This window comes from Chionomys nivalis, chromosome 24, assembly GCF_950005125.1.
Source record: "Chionomys nivalis chromosome 24, mChiNiv1.1, whole genome shotgun sequence".
Lineage (NCBI taxonomy): Eukaryota > Metazoa > Chordata > Mammalia > Rodentia > Cricetidae > Chionomys > Chionomys nivalis.
In genome coordinates this window covers 16,282,976-16,301,347 of record NC_080109.1, presented here as the reverse complement: position 1 = coordinate 16,301,347, position 18,372 = coordinate 16,282,976, and positions in this window count along the sequence as shown.

Below are 18,372 nucleotides of genomic sequence, written 5' to 3'. Positions count from 1 at the left end.
GTAGTAGTAGTGTGTGTGTGTGTGTGTGCATGCGTGCTACAACAATTCCTTTAGAATACATGAATTACAAGCAGTAGAAGTTTATTTGGTTCATATTTTAGAGATTCTGAAGTCTATAAGTATGGTGCTGGCATCTGTTGGTGCTGAATACCTTGTTATCACATGGCAGAAGGTCTGGTGCACAGCTAGGCTAAGAGGGAGGGACTTACAGCAAACTCACTCTTGCAATAATTAGTTCACTTGTGATGACAGCATTTAGTCATTTATGAGAAACCTTGTGGCCCGATCGCTTTTGGAAGAGTGAACTTTTAATATCACAGTGGCAAGTCAGCAAGGGTTTTAGAGAGGACAAATGGTAGAGAGCATTTCCTTTCTCCATCTATTAAACAGTAACAACTAACGCCTGCCATCTCACATTGCCGTGAGTATTAAATGGCATTACAAATTTCAAATGCCTAGCATCTAGCCAGGTACAAAGTTTGGGACTGGTGTTGTTTGTGTCTATTGGATAATGATCTACAGGATGTTAACATTTTAAAAATTCTCATAGTAAAACGACAATCAGCTCTGCTAATACAAAATATAAAATCAAGCTTATTTGAGGGAGCAGACACTCCCGTGAACTCTACATCCTGCTTTGGAGAGTCCTCCTTCAGACTGAGACTTTTTTTCTTTTAGCAAGAACAGTGCGGTCCATAGTCAGAGAAATGTGTGCATCGATGTGAATCACCCATGGGAATGCATTCTTTAACTGTGGATTTCTAGCTCTGGCTTCAAATTATGACAGTTGTGTTCGGGAGCGATGATTTTGCTCTGCCCAAGTTAAACAATAGAATTTAGAACCAGAAACCCCATTAATTTATAACCACATGCACAATCTTTATGTTTCCCCTTATATATGGAATTTTCCCTTCATTTTTGATTATCTAAATATTTCAAGCCTTTAAAACATGTTTCCCATAGTATGGAAATAATGCGGTCATATATAACTCATATGAGTTATAAGTCTACAATAAGCTAATGAATGAAGACTTAATTATTTTCTTACATTTTATTTACTTATTTTGTGTACTTGTATGTGTTTGCACATATATGGAATCCTGCATGCCATGACACATGGGGAGGTCAGAGCACAGGAAGTGGCAGTCAGTTCTCACCTTTCATCACGTGATTCCCAGGCATTGATCTCTGATCATAAATTTTTGGCAGCAACCACCGTTACTTGTTGAGTCAGGAGTGATGCTTCATATACCATAAACCAGCTCACATAACTAAACTACTAATACAGTTTGTTTCTATTACATTTATATTATGCAGGCTGAAGGTCATAGAGAGAAGTAGGTTTAAATATGGAGTCCGGAGCCAGACTACTGAATCTGAATTCTCACTTCATAACTTTCAGCAAAGGGACTTGGATTAGAGCGGCTCATTTTCCTCAGCTATGCACAGAGGATAATGCTAGAACATTCTTCATGTAGTTGTTTTTAGAACTAAATGAGCTCAAATATGAAAAGTAATTAGAACAGTGCCTGACATAAAATTGATGGCATATAATTATTTCTATTAATATTATCTTGCTTGCTAAAGAAGATACATGAAGTCCTACTTTTTAAACATGTATTTCAAGACTTGTGATTACAGTTTGCAACACGCATTCCTACTTTCTAGTGTCCTGTGACTTAACTGCAGTGCGAGTGTTCATCTCTTTATGTCTTATTTGCTGTGGATTTTCTGGCCCTTTGGGGATTAAGTCACGTTGTCTACATTTTTGCTGTTTTCCCCAAAGAATTAGCCATTCTCTGTCACATGAATTGAAACTAGTCTTCCATTTTTTAAAAAAATTTTATCATTTATTTTTGCATTTTATTTTGGCAGAAGAGCCCAGAGACCTGACAGACTAGACTAAAGTACTTTCCCAGCATCAATTCCCAGTTTACTTTCCACCTGAAGGATTTCTATGTGTAGTGAGTGGAAGTCACTGCTGTTGAGTCAGTATGGAAAAAAAAATTCGAATATTTGTTTAGTTTTCTTTTTTCAGAAACTTTGCTACTGACTTTGTGGATGAGGCTATAAAAGCCTCTCTCAGAGGTTCACACCTCAATTTCTCCACAGTGGAAGAGTGTCACTTCTTGACACAAACAAATGCAGTAAGGTAGTTTTAAGCATAAACTCATATATCCATAACTGACAGCAACAAAGAAAACAAAAACAAGCGAAGACAGAATTTCCAGCAGCTCTTGACATAATTTCCTAAAAATGTGTCATCCATGTTTTCCCATTATAAGCTACATTTTTCAGAGTAGCAAGATACATTTTAATGTTGTAGATTGTTTAATAGCTGAAATATTTAGACATCTGATAAATTACTCCAATTTTATGCTCTTTATTGTATTACACTGATAACAAGAACTGGGGTACATGTAACATTTACATCTTTTGTAGGAAGCTGCTTTAATGAAATGCCATGCTATACAAGTGTGTTAAAGTTTCACAAGTATTTATCAGTATATAGTACTGATTACAATGAATTAATCCGCCCAACACATATTTATTGTTTTCCAGCTATTTCTAGGCATTGTGTTGAAGGTGTAGCTGTCAAAAGTGGCTCCTACGTGGGAAGTTTATATGCTTTTGTAAGAAGCAGAGAGTAAATGCTGACAGGTAAATGTGTTATAGAATTACTTAGTCATAAGTGCTATGGAGAAAAATAACACAAGGAAATGGAGCAGTATACTGGGAAGGAATATCATGGCTGTGCATGGCAGTCATGGGAGAGCCTTGTAGAGATACCGTATTTGAGTAGACTTGGAAAGGAAATGAGAGAGAAACTATAGTAATTTCTATAATAAATGAGAGAAGCCTAGGCAGAGCAAATGGTGTGTCCAAGGGCCTGACATGTGAGTGAGGTGGGCATCCTCAAGGCCAAAGATGCTGGAGCAGAATGGACAAGGGGACAAAGGGTCATGATCCTTGTGAGGTATCACTGAGACTCTGGTCTTTTTGTCAGTGTGATGGAGAGCTATGGGGCTGTACATAGAGAAATAACATGACCTTACGCAGGTTTGAACAATACCTCTGGCCACCACTGGACTCGTTAAAGGATGGGAAGACTGTAGATGAATATTATGTAGAAGAATACTATGTCAGGTGTTACTAAGACTCTGGTCTTTATTGTCAGTGACATGGAGAGCTACTGGGGCTATATATAGAGAAATGGCATGACTTAAAGCAGGTTTGAACAATACTTCTGGCCACCACTGGACTCATTAAAGGATGGGAAGACTGTAGATAAATATTATGAATGGTGGAGTTGGGCAAGGACTCAATCTGGGGGGCAACCAATGCAATCCAGTGTTTTCATTTTAGATATTCCCTAAAAGAGTCAAATATTTCTTAAAAGGTCAACCTTTTGGTAGTAGAATTTCAGATGATAGACCACCCTTTACCTTAAATTATGAGTGACTCTGAATGTATACCCTTCTACATACCCTCTGGATCCAATTTTTATTATTATCTTTATAACCAAAATTATTTTATTAAATTTCTACTATATCTGGCATAATACTGAATACTCACAGGAAAAAAAATACCCCAGGGGTTATTGCATATCACAAAAGAACTATTTTCTTAAGTTTGAAGGAACTCTTATTGTTTATAATTTGGGGACTCTATTGAATAATTTAATTTGATTATCATTATGATAAACCATATTTGTTAATGGTCATGCTAGATGGCAGAGTGATATAGAGAAATACTCTCTGTTTTTGGAGACTACCATGGTTAACCAGGGCATTGAACAGGGCAGCTATAGTTACTGTGAAAATGTCAGATTCAGAAAGATGTGGGAACTTGGCTTGGTCAGAAGTGATGAAGACATGATGTGAAAGATTTTTCAGAACATGAAGTTTTAGAGACGAGAATATCATCACTAACCTTGTATGTAGTAAAAATAGACAAAATTACATAAGCACCGTAGTAACTTGATATTAGCCTTTTACCCCCACAACCTGCCAATCTTTCGCTGAAATGACTGCTGAAGGACGTTTTCTGGTAACAAACTGTAGTAGTAGGCTGCTTGGTTGTTTTCCTGCTGCCCAGAATCCAGAAATAACCACACAGAAACTCTATTATTTAAACCACTGCTTAGTTAATCACTTAAGCCTATTGCTAGCTAGCTCTTATATCTAAAATTAACCATTTCCTGTATTTTTATTTTACCATGAGTCTCGTGGCCTACTGGCAAGGTTGCAGCATGTCTGTCTCTGGTGGTGGCTCCATGTCTTCTCCCTGACCCCACCTTTCCCCCCAGCATTCAGTTTAGTTTCCTCCACCTAGCTCTTTTCTGCCTTGCTCTGCTATAGGCTCAAAGCAGTTTCTTTATTCATTAACCAATAAAAGCAACACATAGACAGAAGGACCTCCCACACCATTTCCCCTTTTCTGTTTAAATAAAAAGGAAGGTTTTCACCAAATAGTTTGTCTGCTGCCAGAGGTCTTGGCAGAATTTTATGCCGTTACCTTTTGTCATTTTTCCTGAGCAGTAAAATTTGAGGTGCAACTACCCTGATATTGTTATATTTAATGTAAACAGTTTGTTAAAGTTTTCTTTTTTCTTTTTTTTTTTTTTTTGGATTTTTGAGACAGGGTTTTTCTGTAGTTTTTGGTGCCTGTCCTGGAACTAGCTCTTGTAGACCAGGCTGGCCTCGAACTCACAGAGATCCACCTGCTTCTGCCTCCCGAGTGCTGGGATTAAAGGTGTGCACACCACCGCCCGGCTAAAGTTTTCTTTACCTAAGCTACTGCTAAGATACACAAGAATTCATGAGAACACAAAAAACAGACATACTTTTTTTAAAGCAACCCTCTTGTAGAAACTGGAGGGAAGCCAGCAGAAAAATCAATGACAATTACTGTCCAGTGGAGTTTCACAGAGTTCCCCTTAGGCTATTATCTGTCAGTTCTCTGAGATCACTGACAACATCTTACTCACCTTTGGTTCCTTCCGTGTCCATCTATGTCTGGAAAGTGGTGAGATGAGGTTTGTAAAACATGCACACACGTTCATATCTACTGAGAAAAATTTAACATTGTTATGGTTCGAATGTGAAGAGTTCCCCACAGGTAACGCCACCCACAGGAGGCACTGTTTTAGAAAACTGTTGAAATCTTGGGGTGGGGGCAGCTTGGCAGAGTGGGATACTAAAGGTAGACTCATGATAGTTCTGGTCTATGGCCTTCTCTGAGCAAGCACAAGAAATACTCACAATTTTCCTTCACCAGGGACCAAGTCACTAGCATTTTCACACCTCCCCATTTCCAGGGACCAAGTCACTAGCACTTCCATGCCTTCTTTGTTGTCATGATAGACCAAATTCCCTGAACCACAGCAAATAAAGTAACTCTATAATATGACTTATTTGGTCAGGACCATTGGCTCCCCAATAATGACACTGAGACTTATTATTAATTATGAAAGCTTGGCTTATAGCTTAGGATTGTTTCTAACTAGCTCTTGTAATTTAAATAACCCATTTCTATGAATTTACTTTCTTCCTCATGGCTTTATTACTTCATCTCTGTATTGCCTATCCTGCTTGCTCTGCATCGCATGGCATCTCAGTTCTTCTTCCCAGCCTCCTCTGTGCCTGAAATCCATAGCAAAACTACATCTCAAAGAAACAAAAAGAGCAAAGCTAAAGAAAGCAATAAGCCAAAAACAAAAAGATTTTTCCTTCTAATACGTGTGCTTTGTTTTTCTAATCACTCATGAGATTTTCTGATACTTCAGGTTCTTTTAAATCTGATCCTCACTCTGTGTTTTATTGTCTCATCTTCTCTCATGAAAATTATCATTTTTTTTCTTTCACCAGGGTCCCCAGAGTGACTTGGAAACACACACCCACACACATATACACATGGAGAGAGAGAGAGAGAGAGAGAGAGAGAGAGAGAGAGAGAGAGAGAGAGAGAAATTGTTTCTTGACCCCCACCACACTCTTTTTCATGGTGCACCTGTCTTCTTAGCCCATGTTTCTTAACTATTCTGGGCTCAGCCCTCAGCACCTTGCACTGAATGTTCCAGACTCTTGAACACTCTCTGCACCAATCCTCTGGCTTTCTCTGATATTGCTATTACCTGAGAAGTCTTTTCTCTAGAAGACTTCTGTATATTCATTAAGATTCAGACAAAAAATGGTTTCTCTTGAGATTTTTGCTTCTTTTTACTGTCTTTCCCATTTCTGCATCTGTTATGGATTCAATCATTTCCTGATCTGCATTCACACAGAGAGGATAATGGAATTTATCACATTGCTTTATCATTTTTTAAATTTCATTTTAATTTTGTCTGTGAAAATAAGTATGTTCCCTGTTTTGATTAAAGTACCGCAGATGATAACAAGGCTCACTTTGATTGTTTGCCTCGATCCCATTTTCCTGCTGTGCATGTGCGTGTCTCTTTAGCTTCATGAAATTATCTTATATCTAATGAACTCTAAAACAAGGTTTCCGTTTTTCACTGTGTTCCTCAATCTCCTTCACTATGCTTATCATTAGAAAATGCTTTCAGAAAAAAGAAATCTCTAGAGATTGTCAGTTCACCTCTCTGGAATTCTCTTTCCTGTTCCTAATTGCCTTTGTAATTTTCCTTTGCAAAATGCATATGCTTTGTTTACTTGTTAGTTTTATATGCTTTAGTCTGCTTGAGTCTACCCTGTCACACCCTGAAATGGCAGTCTGGGATAAAGAAAAATAATAGCTATTTCAAACTCATACTATTAAATAAAAATATTGACTGATTTTGTTGTTATTCACTTATGCATAGTGAATATCAAACAAAAGTTTGCATAATAGATATGTTTTACAAGTATGTTTGCACCATCTGTTATTATCTGCAGCTTCTCTGTCATATATCATCAGTGTAGCAGTGACTCAAATAGATCCCATGCTGCCATAAATGAAAATTCAAGTCTGGTAGAACAAGTAGATGGTAAGTGAAAGAGGCCTTGGATAAATATAGGATTAGATATTGTTACAAAATCCTATTAATAATGATAACAATAAAACTCTGGTAGATCTTCTCTCAAAGAGCAGGTCTTTGCTTACATACCATTTTGCAGGTATGTTCCTTGCTCTTTTCTTGGCATCAGCTCATCTTGCCACTATTACTCTGCTTTAATCTTTCTATCACTTGATATTAATTATTAAGTATGGATTGGTTGGATGTTGGCTGTTCATTTCCACCTTCAACTTGTCGATTACAGTATCTTGAACAGTGTAGGTGATTGGTTTAAAGCTGTCTTTTTTTCTGTATTTACTTCATTTACATATCCACTGTAGCAGAATAAGCAATAAACAATAAATGATACCAGGTTTTAATAAGTATAATAACCTTGAAAGAAAAAGGGATCTTTAAAAATATTACTAAGAGTCAACATTGAAATATTACTCTGAATTATCACTGTAGACCCCAGGTATCTTTGACTCTTTTGCCTGCTCCTGGAACCCTCTTCCACCTACTGGATTATCTTGACTGTCCTCAATATAAGGGTTTCTGCCAGTCTTATTGTAATTTGTTATGCTATGTTCAGTTGTTATTCCTTGGAGGTCTGTTCTTTTCTGTAGGGAAATGGAGGAGGTGTGGAAATAGGGAAGAGTTAAGATGGGGGGTTAGGAATTAGTGAGGGAGGGGATACTGTAGTCAGGAGGGCTGTAATGCTGAAAAAATACATAAAGAAACACAAAGCTAAATTTTATGCATGAAGAAGTAGACGAATCATAGTGTGACTATGGAAACAAATCAAGGCAAGCGCAGAATGGAGATCTTCAGGAGCTTCTTAGAATTCTAGGCAGATGTAGTTTCACTTGGGCTGAGATGATGGAAGGAAAGAGAGAGAGAGAGAGAGAGAGAGAGAGAGAGAGAGAGAGAGAGAGAGAGAGGAACATATTTTTGGGGGGAACATAAGCTAGGTTAGGTGTGAATGAGACAGAGATATCAGTAATGATTTCTAGATTTCTGGCATTAGCAGCACACATATGGAATTGTAAATCCATCAGGAGGGATATTTTGTCAGGGAATTGTTATTGCAAAAGAATCAAATAAAAAATACAGGCTTGTTGGATTTTGCATGTCTGTGAGACAAAAAGTAGAGAGGGCATATTGGTCACTGGCTAGATGAGACTTCAGTAAAGAGAAGAGAGCTACATAACAGATACTCACTTAGAAGAACAAACCAGGGAAAAACAGTAAGACGAGAAAACAGCCTTAGAACTAAGCCTTGAAATCTGGTTCAACCAGACATAGAAATAACAGAGATAGCCAGATGAGCAAAGAAAAGTGCATAGAGTTGTATGTAAGTTCAAACATTAGGCTCACGAGAATCTTTTCATTGTTAACTATATTACGTGAGTGTCATTGAAAGAGCTATAGGAAACAGGAATATTTGATAAGCTGTAATAATTAGTTTCTTGGGGCTCAAATCAAGTATTTCCTCTTCAAGGATCATGTTCAGAAAGCCAAAGATCATAGGCACCTATAGGAATTCCTTCCTAGATATGGAGATAGAGTAAGATGCCGCTTCTTCCTGTGAAATACCATAACTGATAACTATATAGATATTATAAGAGCACATTTCAGGCTGCAATGCTCATTATCCATAAAGCAATGACAGAAACAATAATGATAGTGAGTTTTGGGAAGTGTTTAGCTTTCGTCATTTACCATCAGGCTGATGTAAAGTGTGCAGAGCCATAACCTATGAATATAGGGGCTTCTAATTCTTATCATGCATATCTGCATTAGGGGGTAATTGAAATATCTGGCCCAACTTGAGGAAGTAGCCAGGAGAAGATATAATAGTTTTATTGTCAGTAATTTTAGGAAGATCAGCCTCCTGAAATTCAACTTTTCACAGTGGTAACAAAAGCAGAGGGGAAAAAAAACCACTCAAGGTTTTTGATAAAACTGATCACCATGGGCAGGGTGGATTTAATCTGGAACCTTACATTCTCTGAGGGAGATGGGGAGAAAGAGTCAGAACAGTAGTGTGGAAAAGTCTAGGGTACTCAATTTTCCTATTTTTAACCTAGAAGCATAAGCTTCCTTTGTATCTCTCTAAGTTGCTTTAATACAAAATAATATGTGGAAATCTCTTCGGTTGTATAAATAAATGAATAGGTAAGGAAACGAAAGGCCACAGCTATTAAAAGATGCATGCAAGTGGTCTAACGGGGAAGAGATGGGCTTCACTTACTACATGTATGCTCACTCATCTTGCTGTGGTGACAAGATGCCTGATGGAAGAAGCACTGTAGGGGAGGTATGATCAGTCTGAGTGTGTAGTCTGTAGTGAGGGGAAGTCATGGCAGCAAGAGTATGAGGCAGCTGGTCACATTGCATCCACATGGGGGAGCAGAGAACAATGGATGCTGATTCTTAGCTCATTTCTTCCCTTTTGTTCATCTTGGGACCTCAGCCCATGGAATGGTGTTGCTCACGTTTAGGGAGATCATCCCTCTTCAATTAACCAAATCTGAAAACTCTCCCATTCTTGGCCAGGGGTCTGTCACCTCGGTAATTCTAGCTCTTCTCAAGCTGAATACCATTTACATGAACTATTACAAGTCCATTCCTTGACAACTTAGTGCACTAACATGTTTTTAAAGTCATAATCTACAATTCCTTGTCCCCATAGGCTCATGATGAAAAATGCATTTAAACTGTTCAAAGTTTCAAATTGCAAAGTTTCAGGGTATTCTCTCAAGGGAGCATCTCTGTACAATAAAAAGAGTTTGAAGGGAAAGTTCTGTGATTAAAAGCATCCACTCATCTTCTAAGTTCAGTTCCCAGTACCTATGTTGGGTGGCTCACAAGCACCTATAACTCCACCTACAGGTGAGTCACTGTCTCCGGTCTCTGTGGGCAAATGGTGCGGGAGAATTGTCTGTATTCTGTCAAACATGTTATAAATAAACGCTGATTAGCCAGGCAGGAAATATAGGAGGGAATACCAGACAGGAAGTAGAAATGATGTAATGAGAAGAGGAGAATTCTGGGAAGGAGGAAGTTGATTCCTCCCACTCCTTCCCAAACCACCAAAGTAGCAGGATGTGATCTGCCCCACTGCAAAAAGGTACTGAGCCACATGGCTAACATAGATCAGAAAAATGGGTTAATCAAGATGTGAGAGTTAGCCAGTGGGAGGCTAGAGCTAATGGGCCAAACAGCTTATAATTTATGGAGACCTATGTGTGATTTTCTTTGCGGCTAAACAGTTGTGGGATACCAGACGGGACAAAAACCACAACAAGCAGGCCCCTTTCATGTTACAAGCAAATGTTCTCACATACCCACAAAGAGACACTCTTATTTACTCATTAAAGTATAGTTACATACTTCTAATGACACAGAATAGATACAGGGGTGCATCCAATAATCCTACCCAGTGTGTTGCATATCAGTTACAATAACTAGCATGGGGAGATATCCCTAAAGGTGAAATAGTAGCACTCACATCTTTAAAGAAAACAATAGTGGTCTCACTTGACCTAAGACCTACTCAGCAGGAGGAAAGTCATGCCTAGTCCTAGAAACCTACCCAAATTTCCAGGGCTTATGGGGTCATGAACCTTAGAGAAGAAGCTTCTACTACCACTTTTAAAAACCAACATAATTCTTAACTGCTCTCTAAATGCTTATCCTAATACCCACAGGTAAGGGTAGCTCTCACTTCTCACGAAAGAAACTTCTTTTTGTAGCAGACTGAGACCGTTGCAAAACATCACAACTGGTCAAAATACAAATAATGACTGATTGTGGGACTCCCAAACCCACTGGATACATCTACAACACAATTCCTGACCTAAATAAGAATGATGGAACATTTTGAAAGAGGGACTAGAAAGAGTATAACAGCCACAGGATTAGGAAATATACTGTGTATCTCTTAGAAATAACAGGGGAGCTACACGCATGATACCTCAACATATAACTGGGTAAACAGAATTTGAACAATAACAATACCAGTAAACATAATGTTTTGTTAGGGTTTCTATTGCTGTGAAGAGACACCATGATCATGGCAACTTTTCCAATTGAAAAACATTTAATTAGGATGGCTTACATTTTCAGAGGTTTAGTTCATTTTATCAACACGATGCAACATGGTGTCATGAAGGCTGACATGCTGCTGGAGAAGTAGCCAAGTGTCCTACATCTTGACCTGTAGGTGATAGGAATTGTTCCATCCTACTCGGTGTAGCTTGAGCATGTATGTTTGTACTTTCTCCTTAGATTCTGGGACCCCACTTGTGGAATGTTGCTACCCATCTTTAAGGAATTCTTTCACTTAAGTTAACCAAATCCAGACACTTTCTTGAACATTCCCAGAGAGTTGTCTCTGAGTGCCGCTAGATTCTATCAGAGTGACAATGAAAATTAACCAGAATCCTAACCACCATTTTCCAAGCCACTGAGTCATTTGCTATTGTCTATTGCTTGGTTCTATCTGGATGAGAAGGACAATGGATTCTAAAGTTAATAAAAAAGAACGTCACTGTATTAGTCAAGGATCTGTAGGAAAGCAGAAGCAATAAGAGAAAGAGAGATTCATCTTAAGGAATTTGGCCATCAGCCAGTAACAAGTGAGGCCAGCAGGCTGAGGTTTAGGACAGAGCTGTGATTGCAATATGAAGGCAGAGTCTCATAAAGCCCTTGACACAGATAGAGTCTGAAGGTGTCACGCCATGCACTGTTTCTTGGAAAATGACAGCCTTTTGTTCAACTGGGACTTTTGGAGACTGAGGCAGTCTGCTTACATTTAGAGTTGTTTAACTGAAAGTCCACTGATTTAAACGTAGCATCTTAAAACATCGTCATAGAAGCACAGAGTACTGTTTGAGCAAATATCTGAATATTATAGTTTAACAGAAATGATGCATTAAACTAACCAACACCTGTAGTGGCATTTCAAATACATTTTAATAAATAAAGACTGCCTGAAGATCTGAGAGTAAAGCAGTCCCACTGGTCAGCCTTACAGACCAGGTTGTGGTAATCTGGTAATCCTAGTAGCCACACAGAAATAAAGTGGTACATGTCTTTAATCCCAATGGTGCACACCTTTGATCCCAGCCCTAGAGAGGAATATAATACGGGGCGAGACAGCTCTCAAATGCAGTTTCCTTCTGAAATTCCAGGAGGTAGGATCGCCATTTCAGACTGAGGTCGAAGTAAGAGGCAGTGGCTGAGAGTTTTGCTTTTTAGATTTTCAGGTTGAACGCCAATTTCTGACCCTGAACTTTTATTAATTGTGCTTCAATCACCGTTAATATTAACTGATATATGTATATAAAATGATTCCAGAGTTACTCAAGATAAAAATGAAATAAATTGCTTTACTGTAATTTAAAGAGCTAATCTTAACACTAAATGAAAGTTTTCTATCCAGAAAATTAGTATTCTAAGTAGATGATTTATAATATATCTTTCAGACATTATATCCTATTACTGAATTTGAAACTTGATCTAAAACAAATCAGAGTTTAATTTAACACAGTTTTAGCAAAAAACTCTCCCATTCATTCATTCAAAAATATTTAAATAAGAAATTAACTGGGTGCTTCCTTCCTTAGGTGTCATCCCAGGGATTAGTTTACATTGTAAATTCAAATTGAGCTCACAGAAATGCCTCTGTCTGGAAGAATAATTCACAAAGCTAAAGATCATGCACTTGCTTGCTTCTAGCTTATTTCTTCTTGATAGCTAACAAATTTCATTTTCGCAATCTTATTCAGTAAATGTACTCATCTTTTATTTTAATTAATTGATATATCTACCAACAAACCAATCAACCAACAAACATTACTGTTTTACAAAAAGTAATAAACTTTTGTATGTGTCTATGATACATGCCTCTTTATCTTGGGGAAAAAAGCTTCAAACCTCCACGGGATACTTCTGATTACCTTTGATTCTAAGATTTAGAAGAAACAATGTTTGAGAGAGCAGAGAACATCATCTGCTACAATAAAAATTCCAAGGGAGATTTTAAAAATATTGCCAAAAAATCAAAGCTATCAAGGGTTATGTATAATAAATGCTCATTTACATGGTGCACTATTTATGCAGATAAGTTTTTTTTTCCATGATTAAAACCAGGTCAGAATGCAGAGCAGCTTTGGAGAGTGATAATTAAGTACTTACTTTTCAGTTAATATAATTTGTCTAAAACTGTGACTTTGTGAGCATTGTAGTACATGGTGATAGAGCAAGACGAAGGCCAGGTGACTTTTGCTCCAGCTTTCTCACTCACCAACTACACGATTTTGAATTAAATATGTACTTACTCAAACCAGAGTTCTATAGCTATAAAATGGAGATAGATGTAAATACATCAGTAGAAGGCAAGGACCCATTTGATACTCTGAGCATCCTAAAGCAAGAAAAATTCAATAGCTTGTCTTGGACTTCAGCTTGACTTCTAGGCCATTATGGAAACATTTATGGCAACATAAGACACTGGAAAAAATCATACATTTTAGGAAGTGAAAGTCATAACTAAAAATATGTATTAAATATAATTGGATAATGTAGCTATATTTGAAACTCACTATTTCCATAGACATTAGATTGAATGTTTCCCAGATTATTTTAGTAAAAGGTTTACTAAGAAAGCCGAACTTAATCTCTATAGTTTGAACAACTTTGAAAGCCTTATTTTGTAGAGTCAGCAGGGCACACCTCTAAGATCTTTGTTCCATGGCAGAAAAGCATCATTTCCCTTTCATTGTAGACATCTAAGTATAATCTCATAAAAAAAAATCACAATTCCATTTTATTGTTTCTCACTTTTTCAGCTCTTAGAATTCCTATCTTGTATTTACTGATGAACTGGTTCATTGATGATTCAATTTTCTCTTACCTTCCCAAGTCAATAAAGGGATTACTATCGGAATTACTCTAAATTCTGGATCCTTCGACTAGCATATTCCTTTTCCCATATGGTTTTAGTCATCCTCCCTTTAGCCTTCTTCTACAATATATCCCGATGATCTGCCCGACAGCCTTCTAAAACACCAGTCTGGCCTTGACTCATTGTCTGTCTGGCGCTTGGCTTCCTCTAACATTGAACAGACAGTTGCCCTAATCCACCGTCTTTATCTTCTTACTCCTTGCCTTTTCTTTTAGCTTTTGTTCTGTATTTAACACCTTTTCTCCTTTCCAGCTCTCAGACCACCAGAGTCTCTTCTACATGACACTGTGGTAGTGCTTCTTTTCTTGGTTGTCTCAGACTTTTATTTATTGTCTGGGTTGAAAATTATTATTTTATGATTTTTATCTTTGTCTCCCTCCCTTCTTTCTTTTTAAGCATCTGAATCCTATTATTAAAGTTTAAAATACAACAAATTCAGTGGTCCTGTTTTAAAGACTGAGCCTAGATTACTCATCTGGATCCCAGCTCCTCGGTCTTTTCCTTCACGCTCTCTCTCCTTTCACTCTTTCTTTCCAGAGGGAATGATATAATTACCTCAATAGAGAATATCTGAAGTATTCTACTGGCCACCAGTGGAAATACACGGTCCTTACCTTTACGAGAATTTGCACTGCAGAAAACGAGAGAGATTAAATCATGAATATCCAGTGAATTATTTAATTGCATTTATATAGTGCTGTGTTTTTACATTCTTTACATGGTCATGAGCAGAGGGAAAGGTCAGCGTGTTCATGCATACATTCACAAACACCTCAGTAGAGGTTTCGAGGAGCAGGCTTCTTTAGAGATGTTTGACAATACTGCTGATGCTAATACAAAGTGTGACTTGACTTCACTGCTCAGTGAAGTGATGCAGACTTAGAGTAATAGACTGTATTAATAAAGGTTCTCTAAAGAAACAGAACTGATAGAATGAATAAATGAATATATATTATATATATATATATATTAATGGTTTATTAGAGTGACTTGCAAGCTATGGCCCAGCTAGTCCAACAATGGCTATCTCCTGACCTAAAGGCCGAGAATTCAGCAGTTGTTCGTGCAAGGTGGCTGATAGTCTTAATCTGGTGCTGGAGTCCTGAAGGATTCTCAGAGAGTTGAGGCCTTCAGTCTATATTGGAATCCTGACACAGTGTGTTCTAATACCAGTGAAGGAATGCCTCAGCAACAGAGCAGACAGAATTGTTGGTGAGAATGAGGGGAAGCAGGTAAAAAGCCAACACTCTGTTCTTCCATGTCCTATTCTGTGGGTTTGCCCTCAGAAGGTGTGGCCCAGAATTAGAATGCACTTCCACTCAAATGACCCAGCCCGAGAAATCTCTCAGAAACATACCCTATTGTTTGTGTTTTAGTTCTAGAAGTAATCAAGTTTACAAAGAAGATTAGTCATCACCTAGATCTTTTTACTCCATTCTCCTGGGAAAGCTGATGCATGTCGGTGAATCAGGCATTGGGGTGAAGGGTTGTATGACAGGAGGAGCTTGCGGCTTTATACACTGTTTAATTCTTGTTTTAATAAAGAGCTTAAAACTCTCTGTACCTCTGATTTTTTCAAAAATCAGAGGAAAGGATTAAAGTTTGAGGTTGATGTTGATTGCTTTTCATGATGCTGCCAACAACCCTCTTATATGGGAGCCCTTCTGAAAAAGTCACTCAGCAAGTCTAACGGAAAGACTTTATGACATTTTCCCTTGGTATGGATAACTCTAAACTGCTGTTATTAGGAAGAAATAAGAAGCCAGCCAGGTGCCACAGTCTCCAAGTGCACAAACACTCTCTTAGATTCTCCTGACAACTATGCTGATTTCCTTCAAGTACCTGGGGGTAAAACTGTCCCTTCTACCACAGGATATGTGTAAGTGCTGTGTCCCCTGCCTCAAGTTCCTTTTCCATATCCCTTTTCCTTTTAGTCGTTCTTCCAGTTTTACTGACTGATTGCTTGATTTAAATTTTTAATATTATTTTTTTTTGTAACTGGCTTTGAACTTTTTAAATCTCTCCCTCAGACAACATGAATGCAAAAATGTCTGGCTTATTCTTCTATTTTAATGTAAAAAACTATTCCGTTATACAACTGATATCTTTCTTTTATATGGTTTTACAGCAATCCAGATGTCATTTATTGAGCTACTAATTCACATGAACTGCTTATCTTTATGTGACTTATACAAGTTTATCTCACACATTTATACTTGACATTTGCAGACGTTGAGAAACTCGGGCAACAGAGAGGACAGAAACTGATTTTTTATGCATGTATTCATAAAAATAAATTTGCCTTCTTGTTTCACTATTCCTGAATCAAAATCTTCAAGACTATGTGGTATACATAAAATTTTAAAGGCTATGACACATTGGTTCTGATCTCTGAATATTTGATGACAACATCTGGCATGCATTAGCTATTTAGTAAATATTTTCTAAGTGAAAAAAAGATTGAAAATTGCTCTTTGGATATTTTGACTGAAAGGTGATATATAGAAGGTCTGTTTTTAAAACATAACATTATGTACAGAAGTACTGCATATCAAATTTATTCTGTTCAGAGTGAGCAGATTTATTTTCATCAGAAGGAAATGAAATCACAGTGAAGTCGCCTTCACCCTGCCCGCCTCATTCTTTTGAATTATGAGCTAGTGATTAGAGAAGAAAAGAACAGGGCACACGGATGAGAATGAACAATCACAACCAAACACTTCAGCAAAATCCTGTTTTGCAATGTTACAAATAGGATTCACCCAGCATCCACTGCTCTCTTGCACATTCACTTTGATCCTTGCTGAGTGTTTGATACAAGGCCAGGGTTTGAATAGCATCAGACACTACTGGTATTGTGACTCCAGCTCCAAGGGATCCAAAGCCCCCGGGCCTCTGTAGGCATCTACAAGCTTAGTGTGTGTAAATTCATGTAGCCACATAAATAAAATAAATGAATAGAATATTTCAAAGTGCTATAATTATGGGTGTCACACATCTACATATAATTCTGTCATGTATCAAACACTTGTCCTATTTCCCTTATGCCCTCCAGAACCCCAGAAATCTCATTAAATCTGGGAACATTGTCATTGTATCGAGCCCTGTCCTGAATGCATAGCATCACAGCAAGGGAGAAGGAACTGGCCTTGAAGTTAAGAAAGCTGTCACTATCCTGATCCTGGCTGTCTGCCTTTCATTTTCAACAGCTCTGGGATTGATCACCACCCATCAAGTGACCATGCTCCTTTACAGACATGCACAGAGGTGATTATACAACTTCTGAAAACTTTAAAAATCAATGTCCGGCTGAGACTAGAGACACTGAAATGCTTCTTTGTTCTCAAGTTATTGATCTCAAAATAAATGCTAAGTTTAAACCAAAATCATATCAAATGATCCTCGGCTACCTCTCCTCTATCAGAATAAATCGTATTTTTTTTCTGCAGTATCCTTAAAAATCATTTTCAGATTTCAGACTACCCATAGTTATTTGACTAAATTATTTGACTACCCCTTCCCATCACTTTTTAAAGAAACAAATCCAATTTAATCAACAATGTATTTGATAGATGGGACCAGAGCCAAAATCTCTCTTGGCAAAGATGTGGGGTCTGTTAAAAGATCCAGACTGTGTGTATAAGATTATGGAAACAGAAACAGGGCTACTGCTTTGAGTGCCCAGTGAAAAGACACAGCAAGGTGGAGACATTGTTGGGTATAGGTGTTTAGACTTGGGTTTGGGTATGTGCATAAATGTTTCAAAACATATACTTAAAATAATTATTTCTGTATATACTTAACTTTCTGAAGAGGATATAGATGATCAACTTTCAGAGATCTTTGAACATTCATTAAAGCTGAGTATATAAACAAATAAACAAAGAATCTTAAGCTGTATTGCTTATCCTGTTAGAGACAGGAATAGCAGCTGCTTTTCAGTCTCCTGCTTCCCCTACAAATGGCCCTCGGGCTCATTGGTATTATTTGGTCTTTATTCCAGGGGAGCCAGATATTCTATCCCTATTTCTGTGAGCTCTGATATTAGTGTATGCATATGTGCATGTCACTCTCATGTGCTCATGCACATGTACAGGAGAAATTCAAAGCAGTTAGCAAGAAGTCTTATCACACACTGCGGAATAAACAGTAGTCACTATACTATCTTGAGCATGGCAATGCCATCATTCTTCCAAAAGTACTTTCCATAGATCCATAAGGCAGTAAATGCTGCACTGTGTTTACAGAGGAATTTATCAATGTAGGCGCCATTTCTTGATACCACACAGTGGCAAGAAACAGGGAACAGGGAGCCCTGAGATCTGTTAACAAGCAGGCACAGTGCAGCCAGCACCAGTGAGCAGACCCTTGGACTGTGTGCAGAGATTCATGGGCTTGTAAG